Consider the following 7,880-nt stretch of genomic DNA (forward strand, 5'->3'; position numbering starts at 1 on the left):
AGAGAGCGTGAGCAGGGGAGGGTCAGAGAGAGAGGGAGGCACAGACTCTGAAACAGGCTCCAGGCTCTGGGCTGGCAGTCAGCACAGAGCCCGACGCGGGGCTCGAACCCACGAACCGCGAGACCATGACCCAAGCGAAAGTCGGACGCTTAACCGACTAAGCCACCCAGGCGCCCCGAAATATAATGATTTTTAATATTGAGGTTAAGCTATTAATATTTCTTTAAAAGACTGAATTGTGACATAAATGATTTGATTGCTGAGAGTTTTAATACTTTCTAATCCTAGATGATTTTCTTCACTCACTGGAGAAATAAACTGATCCTGTATAATGAACATATTTTAAATTTTAAGAACATACCAAAAAAAAAGAAGAAGAAGAAGAAGTACTTTCTGAAGCTGAACTCACTCAGATTGGATTTAATAATCCATCTATCACTGTCTCCCAAGGTGAAACATCCAACTTTGGATTTCTAGTTTATTGCTGATGGAATGGAGAAAGTTCTCAGTGAGAAGCCTCACCATAATTCTCCCACAAGCACTTAAAATACGCCAAATAGTTGCTGACTGTCTCCCCAACCTTTCCGTAGAGTTAAAATGCTGTCATTGCATAGAACAAAGAGAAATATAAACTAGATGTAAAATCCAGCCAATGGCTTAAAGTATCTGTAGATATCTTAGTGAAAGATAATAAACAAGTATCATCCTTCTTACTGAAATGAAACTACTACGACTAATAGTAAGTTAATATTATGCTTCGGTCTCACTTTTTTAATTATGATGAATCATTTGAAAATGTGTACATTTGCTGTTGATTTGTATGATTCAGAGGCAAAGTAAATGGTTCATAAATGCTGAAAGTTTTAGAAACTTTTATTTTTATCTTTTTAAAGCTTATCTATTTATTTGAGAGAGGGAGAGAGTGCTCATGCACACACGTCGGGGAGGGGCATAGAGAAAAGTCTCGAGAGAGAATCCCAGGCAGGCTCTGCACTGTTAGCACAGAGCCCAATATGGGGCTCCAACTGACAAACTGTGAGATCATGACCTGACCTGAAATGAAGAGTCCAACGCTTAACTGACCGAGCCAACCAGGTGCCCCAGTTTTAGAAACTTATTTTAAGTGATGGTTTTATGTCAGAGTAAAGGCTGGCAGCTTTAATCACTGTGCCTACGCCTGAACCAAGACTGCAAAAGGTTGAAGAGATGGATGTCTTTAAGTCCTGCATTGCTACAACTTTCCTTGCAAGAATCAATTCAGGTGTCATCCTTTATAAACATTTGAACCCTTCATATTTGTCAGAGTTACAACTATGTGCAAAAGCAGCCCTTGCCCACAAGGAACTTCAGAAAATGTGCAGAACCTCAGAGGCTGGAGCACCATCTTAGGGAGGGAAAACTTTAGGAGGCTTTAAAATGCACGAGAGAGCATCTACCAGAACTGGGGGACATCAAGTCCAGCAACTGAGACCAGAACCCTGAAGGTGTGGTGAAGGAGAGCCTTCCTGGAATATGCATCAGGATTTGCACCAATCCGGGAGGTGAGAAAGGGCATACCACACTCACAAACCACAGATCACTCAGGATGGCAGAGCACCCAATGTGAGGGGAAGAGACAGATACCCTAATGAACACGGCTTTTATGAGTTATGTTACAGAGCCTCATCCTGGGCACTATGGGTAGCCAATGAAGGCTATTAGCAAAGGAGTGACATGAACACATTAATGCCTTAGAGATATTCTGCAGTGTGGAATATAAAGGGAGCAAAAAGGACCTTCTTGTCAGGAGGCTGTAATAGCAATGGGATGATTTAAGAGCAATGACAGCAAAGAGTATGGAAATACAAATGAAGGAAGGGAGTGAATTGAATTTTGACATTTGGTTTGGGTCTTGAAGGATGTGTAGGGGTTGACCAGTGAGGCAAGTAGAGAAGGGTGTTGAAGACACAGCAAAGACAAAAGAACTGAAAAGAAAAAGATGTTCCTGGGTATTCATGCATAAAAGAAATGAGATAGGTAGAGACAGATGGCTTGGGAATAGGTTGGCATTCCACTTGGTTGGTTGAGCTTTGACACGCTTAGGTCTCTATTTTAGAAAAATAATAATAGGGTAAAGTATAGATGTGGAGATGCCACCCTACCAGCCCCCTTTAGGATAGCTCATCTCGTCAGTCATCCCACAGTACCTCTGGGTCTCCATTGGAATTCTCCTTCAATCCCAGGAGATTTGACCAGAACAAGGGGAGGCCAGAATTTCCATAATTAACTACTTTCTACAGATCCTTTCAAGAAGCAGGCCAGTTTCAACCAACGGAATGGTAAAAGATAGTTGCAAATGACATATCAGATAAAGGGTTAATATTCAGAATCTATAAGGAACTCACCAAACTCCACACCCGAAAAACAAACAACCCAGTAAAGAAATGGGCAGAAGATATGAACAGACACTTCTCCAACGGGGACATCCAGATGACCTACAGACAGATGAGACAATGCTGAGCATCCCTCCTCATCAGGTAAATACAAATCAAAACCACAGAGATACCACCTCACACCAGTCAGAGTGGCTAAAATGAGCAAATCAGAGAACACGAGATGTTGGCGAGGATGTGGAGAAATGGGCACCCTCCTACACTGTTGGTGGGAATGCAAACTGGTACAGCCCCTCTGGAAAACAGTCTGGAGGTTCCTCAAAAAACTAACAAAAGAACTCCCCTATGACCCAGCAATAGCACTGCTAGGAATTTACCCAAGGGATACAGAAATGCTGATGCATAGGAGCACATGTACCCCAATGTTCATAGCAACACTCTCAACAATAGCCAAAACATGGAAAGACCCTAAAAGTGTCCATCAACGGACGAATGGATCAAGAAGATGTGGTTTATCTATACGATGGAATACTACATGGCAATGAGAAAGAATGAAATCTGGCCATGTGTAGCAACATGGATGCACCTTGAGGGTGTTATGCTGAGTGAAATAAGTCAGGCAGAGAAGGACAAATATCATATGTTTGCACATATAGGAGGATTAGGAGGAACTTAACGGAGGACCATGGGGGAGAAGAAGGGGGGAAATGGTGGGGGAAAGGGAGAGAGGCAAACCATGAGAGACTCTTGAATGCTGACAAAAACTTAGGACTGATGGATGTGGGGGGCGAGGGGGGTGATGAGCATGGAGGAGGGCACTTGTGGGGATGAGCACTGGGTGTTATATGGAAATCAACTTGACAATAAACTATTTGTAAAAAAAAAAAGAAGAAGAAGAAGAAGAAGAAGAAGAAGCAGCAGGCCAGTTTCCTAACCAGGGTGTCACGTTGGCTGTAGATCTTCATAGCAGGTGCACTGGGTTGGTAACCAGTAGTCCCCTTTCTCGTGCCTCTATATTGTTCAGGAATCCCCTTCCCCCAAGTGATTGCATAAATCCTGACTGAGTCAAGCCTGGCACAATAATCTCGTTCCTCCTAGAGTGACTGTTTCACTGAGAAATCACATGACCCACTTCTGGCAAATGAGATGATAGAGGATCTTCCCGAAGGGTGGGATTCTAAGACGATTTTCTGAACTCTTTAAAAGGGACCCAGGAAAAGACGGTTCCCTTTTATGCTTCCATCATGATGTGATGTCTGCTGATCCTGCAGCTTTCTTGGTATAAAGAGGGGGAGAGTTTGAAATGCTGAAGATGGCGGAGGAGAGAGATAGAAGGAGCCCCCGTGTTTGGTGTCATCAGCGAGCCTATGAATTAACCACATCGAGAACCACCCTACCTTGGAAATTCTTGTTACATAAGCGGAGTTCCTCCTTCATCTTAGCCATTTTGAATTTTACCTTCTGTTACTTGTACTAGATAAAATCCTCTAACCATTTGGGACTTCTTTGGGAGCAGAGAAAATAAATGGAAGATTTAGGCGTAGGGAGGAGAGTCTACCTCAACATTGACTACATGCCTTCAAGTTCTCCCTTCTGACTAATATGAATCAATCCTCTGTTCTGGAGGCTGCTCTGTGGAGGCACACAGAGTGACAGGGAGAAGCAAAAGAACATTAAGTGACTACGCTTCCCACCCCAGGCTGCTTGATTGACTGATTGCAACAGTGGAAATATCCCTCCTGGCTTTTCAGAGGATCCCTGTGAGCACCTGTTCTTTGCACGAGATGTGGAAGAGTCATAATCTAATACAGGGACACTTAATGCATCCCACTTCACCAGGAGTGGGATGAAAATGTCAGAAGGGACCTCTGTGAGCAAAGTTTCTCTTAATTGGCTCACATCGCTAATTTCCAGCATCCTACTGGCAAGCAAACTCCACTCCCACACAAACATAAGATATGAGTGGCTGAGTGTTTCTGACAAAGGTTCAGATTATGATTGGGAACAGAGAGAAAAAAATGCCACAGAAAATAGTCCCTGGTCTCTCTTACAGCACAGCAGGGACTCCAGTGCTGTAAGAAAAAGAAAACTGTTTGTCAACTTTTGATTTCTATGACTCATCTTTTCTCACATTTTAATTTTCTGAAATTGGGATACATCTCACAACGGCAATGTAACACTTAATGTGGTATTATTTCTTTCCTCATAAGATGTTCTTAAATAGATGTGTGTCAACTGATGGGCTAGGGACGGCATGGGCAGATCCAGTGCCCTCGGGGGATGACAAACGTGCTGGTCAGCCAGTGACCTGGGTAACAAGAGACCCATTCACTTACAGGGCACAACTCCCTGGAGAATGGCGCCCTCTGAGCTGGGTGGCTGGGGAGGTCTGACCTGTGGGTGGGCAGGGGAAGTTCCCTGAGTGGCATGACTGTGGGGTCCCTTACGTGGGAGGGGATCTCTCATGCATCCTGTTCAGCTTGAAATCCCTGCATTATAAAGTGTACAGCCTACAGTTCTGATAGGACAGTAGGGGGTAATTTATAAGAGGGGGGCAGTCAGAGGTGCACATCCCGAGTCACCATATCACCCGACGTTGGCCCCGTGCCCTCAGAGGAAGCACCTGCCCACTGTGGCACTGGAGATTCCACAGTCGCCTCCTGGTTCTCCCATCTCCTGTTGTCCCCTGCATCAGCCACTGTCATCAGAAGAATAGCCACCCGGACAGAACTTCATCGGAATAGAAGTCTCCCATGAAGCAAGGTTATACAGCCAAGTTCTGGAGAAGGCAGAATGTTTCCCTGCTTCTCTCTCACCCTGGGTCCTGGGAATGTCACCCCAGAAACACCTGGTGGGCTCACTAGATCATCCATTTTTTCTTCCCAAGAACCAGCTCTGAGGTCTTAAGGAATCTGAAAGTCTGGTTGGAACCCATGCCACTTTCTAACTCTGTGGGGGGAGCACATGACTTAATGTGGCATCAGTGGCCTTGGTTTTAAAATGGAATAATGACAGTGCTGGGCTTGTGGTGCTGGGGTGAGGATTCCACACAGGTGGAGTACTTGGTGCGTAGTAAGAACTCAGTTGTACAGGTACCTCTTACTATTAAGAATACTGGTCACTACCTAGTCTGACCTGTTGAGTAGTTGTTTTGTGTGCCTCTTAATAGCCTTAACCATATGCCCCTTGATAACCGAAAATCTTTTTAAAAACTGCGTCTTCTACATTAGGTTGGAGAGTAGGGAGTAATCAGGTTGGACTGTAATGCCAACCACTTTTCATTAAACTAAGGAAGATTTAGCTAAGATAAGTCCTTATTGATGCTTGGCTCTAATCCCTGCTAATAGAGTCAGCCCAATTCCTGGACACTGTGGTGCTAAAATACCAACTCTATTTCATAAATATACCCAGCAATCCTTCAGATAATAGCACTATAGATATAGATAAAAGAACTATAATGAAAATATGTTTTCTCTTCATAGTTATAAGACATCAGTCTTCTACTGTTCTTGTCCCAGATTCTTCCATTCTCTTTGTTTTTCTCTACTACTCTGTTTATCTTGTTCCCTACCTTCCAAATGTGATAGGATTTCCTTGCCATATAGAGAAAAGGACCAAGGCCATATACTTCTCGTCCTTGCTCCAGACAACTCTGGAAACTCCTGAAAACTCTGTTAAGGGTAAAGCTATGAAATAGATAAAATATTTCCACTACTTGTAGTGTGAGAAGGTATAGTACATAGGTAACTGAGGCTTCCTAAGTAAGTTTGAGAGAAAAATATTTCAACTAAGCAATGGAAGCAAGTTTACAAAAATAACAAGTGACATTTTGAAACTAAGTAAATTGAGCTTGTCCATGAAATGTAATGTAATGGCAAGAGAAGACTTCATAGTGGGTGATACAAGAGGGGGTCTTTGGAAGGTGCTAGCAAGTCAGTGTTTGACTTTCAAGCAAGCAGCATGTAATACTGTGATTTATGATAAAAAATATATATGTATATATATTTGGTCTTATTTGCATTCTTATAAATTTTTTTAAAGTTTAATTTATTTGAGAGAGAGAGAGCATAAGTGAGGGAGGAGCAGAGAGAGAGGGAGACACAGAATCCGAAGCAGGCTCCAGGCTCTGAGCTGTCAACACAGACCCCAACACGGGGCTTGAACCCATGAACCACGAGATCATGACATGAGCCAAAGTCGGATACTTAACCAACTGAGCCACCCAGGCACCCCAAGTCTTCTTTGCATTCTTGACACAGAGCTCCTAAAATCTTGGAATTTCCCAAGTGGTAAGAGTAGTAACGATGTTTTTCCCAACAAGCCCCTTTCAACCAATGCCTCAGTTTATGTGAATGAGGTGACTTTTGCAAAGCCCCTAAGGATGGGGCTGGTTATCTGAGGAACCAACCATGTGATTAGAAGGTTAGAACTTTCAGCCCCACCTTCCAACCTCCAGGAGAAGAGCTGGAGATTGAGTTCAGTCACCAGTGGCCAATGATTTCATCAATCACACCTATGTAATGAAACCTCCATAAAAATCTCTAACATACTGAGAGCTTCTGGTTGGGGAACTCAAAGAGGTACTGGGAATGTCATTGGAAAAGGTATGGAAGCTCCTTGCCCCTTCCCTGATAGTTTGCCCGTGCATCTCTTCTATCTGGCTGTTTCTGAGTTATATCCTTTGTCGTATACAGGTAATCTAGTAAGTAGATCTTTCCTGAGTTCTGTGAACGGTTCTACCAATGATTTGTAGCTTAGGTGACCACTTATATTTGCTATCGGTGTCTGAAGATGGTGTGCAGTATTGTGCAGCTGAGCCCTTAAGCTGTGGGATCTGGTGCTCTCAAGGTAGTTGGTGTCAGAATTGAGTTAAATTTGTGAGATATCGAATTGCTTTGTGTGGAAACCCCTACACACACACACACACACACACATACACACACACACACACACATTTGGTGGTCAGAAAAGCTGTGTGAGTAGAAGAGAAAAAAGAGCTTTTCCTTTATGCAGTGTCTTTGAAGCTTACGGCTATATTGTACTCAAACTGCACTTAAAATTAAACTATAGACAGAAAAGAGCTAAACATGAGAGCACTTTGAAAATACAGTTTACAATGACCTCTGTCATATGTCTAATTTCTGCATATTCATAAATCTGTTCCTGGATTCCCTATTCTGTTCCACTGGTCTATTTACATTGTCATCAGTACCTTCCATCTGCACTACTATAGGTATTTAAGAAGGCATACAGTAAAGGGAGCCCCTAACTTTTATTTTGCCAAAATTTTCCTGGCTTTTCTTGATCCTTTGTGCTTCCACATACATTTTAGAATTAACCTTTCAACAAAAGGGGGGGAAATATATTGAATTTTTATTGGAGTCACATTAGGAGATTTAATCTACTAATATAAGAACATTTGATAGCTTCTAGATATTGAGTATCCCCTTCCAAAAATATATGTTTCTACTTGCATTGGCTTTAATTTTTTTTTAATTTTTAAAAAAA

The sequence above is a fragment of the Hyaena hyaena genome, unplaced genomic scaffold (genome assembly GCF_003009895.1).
Source record: "Hyaena hyaena isolate Hyena2069 unplaced genomic scaffold, ASM300989v1 scaffold_480, whole genome shotgun sequence".
NCBI lineage: Eukaryota > Metazoa > Chordata > Mammalia > Carnivora > Hyaenidae > Hyaena > Hyaena hyaena.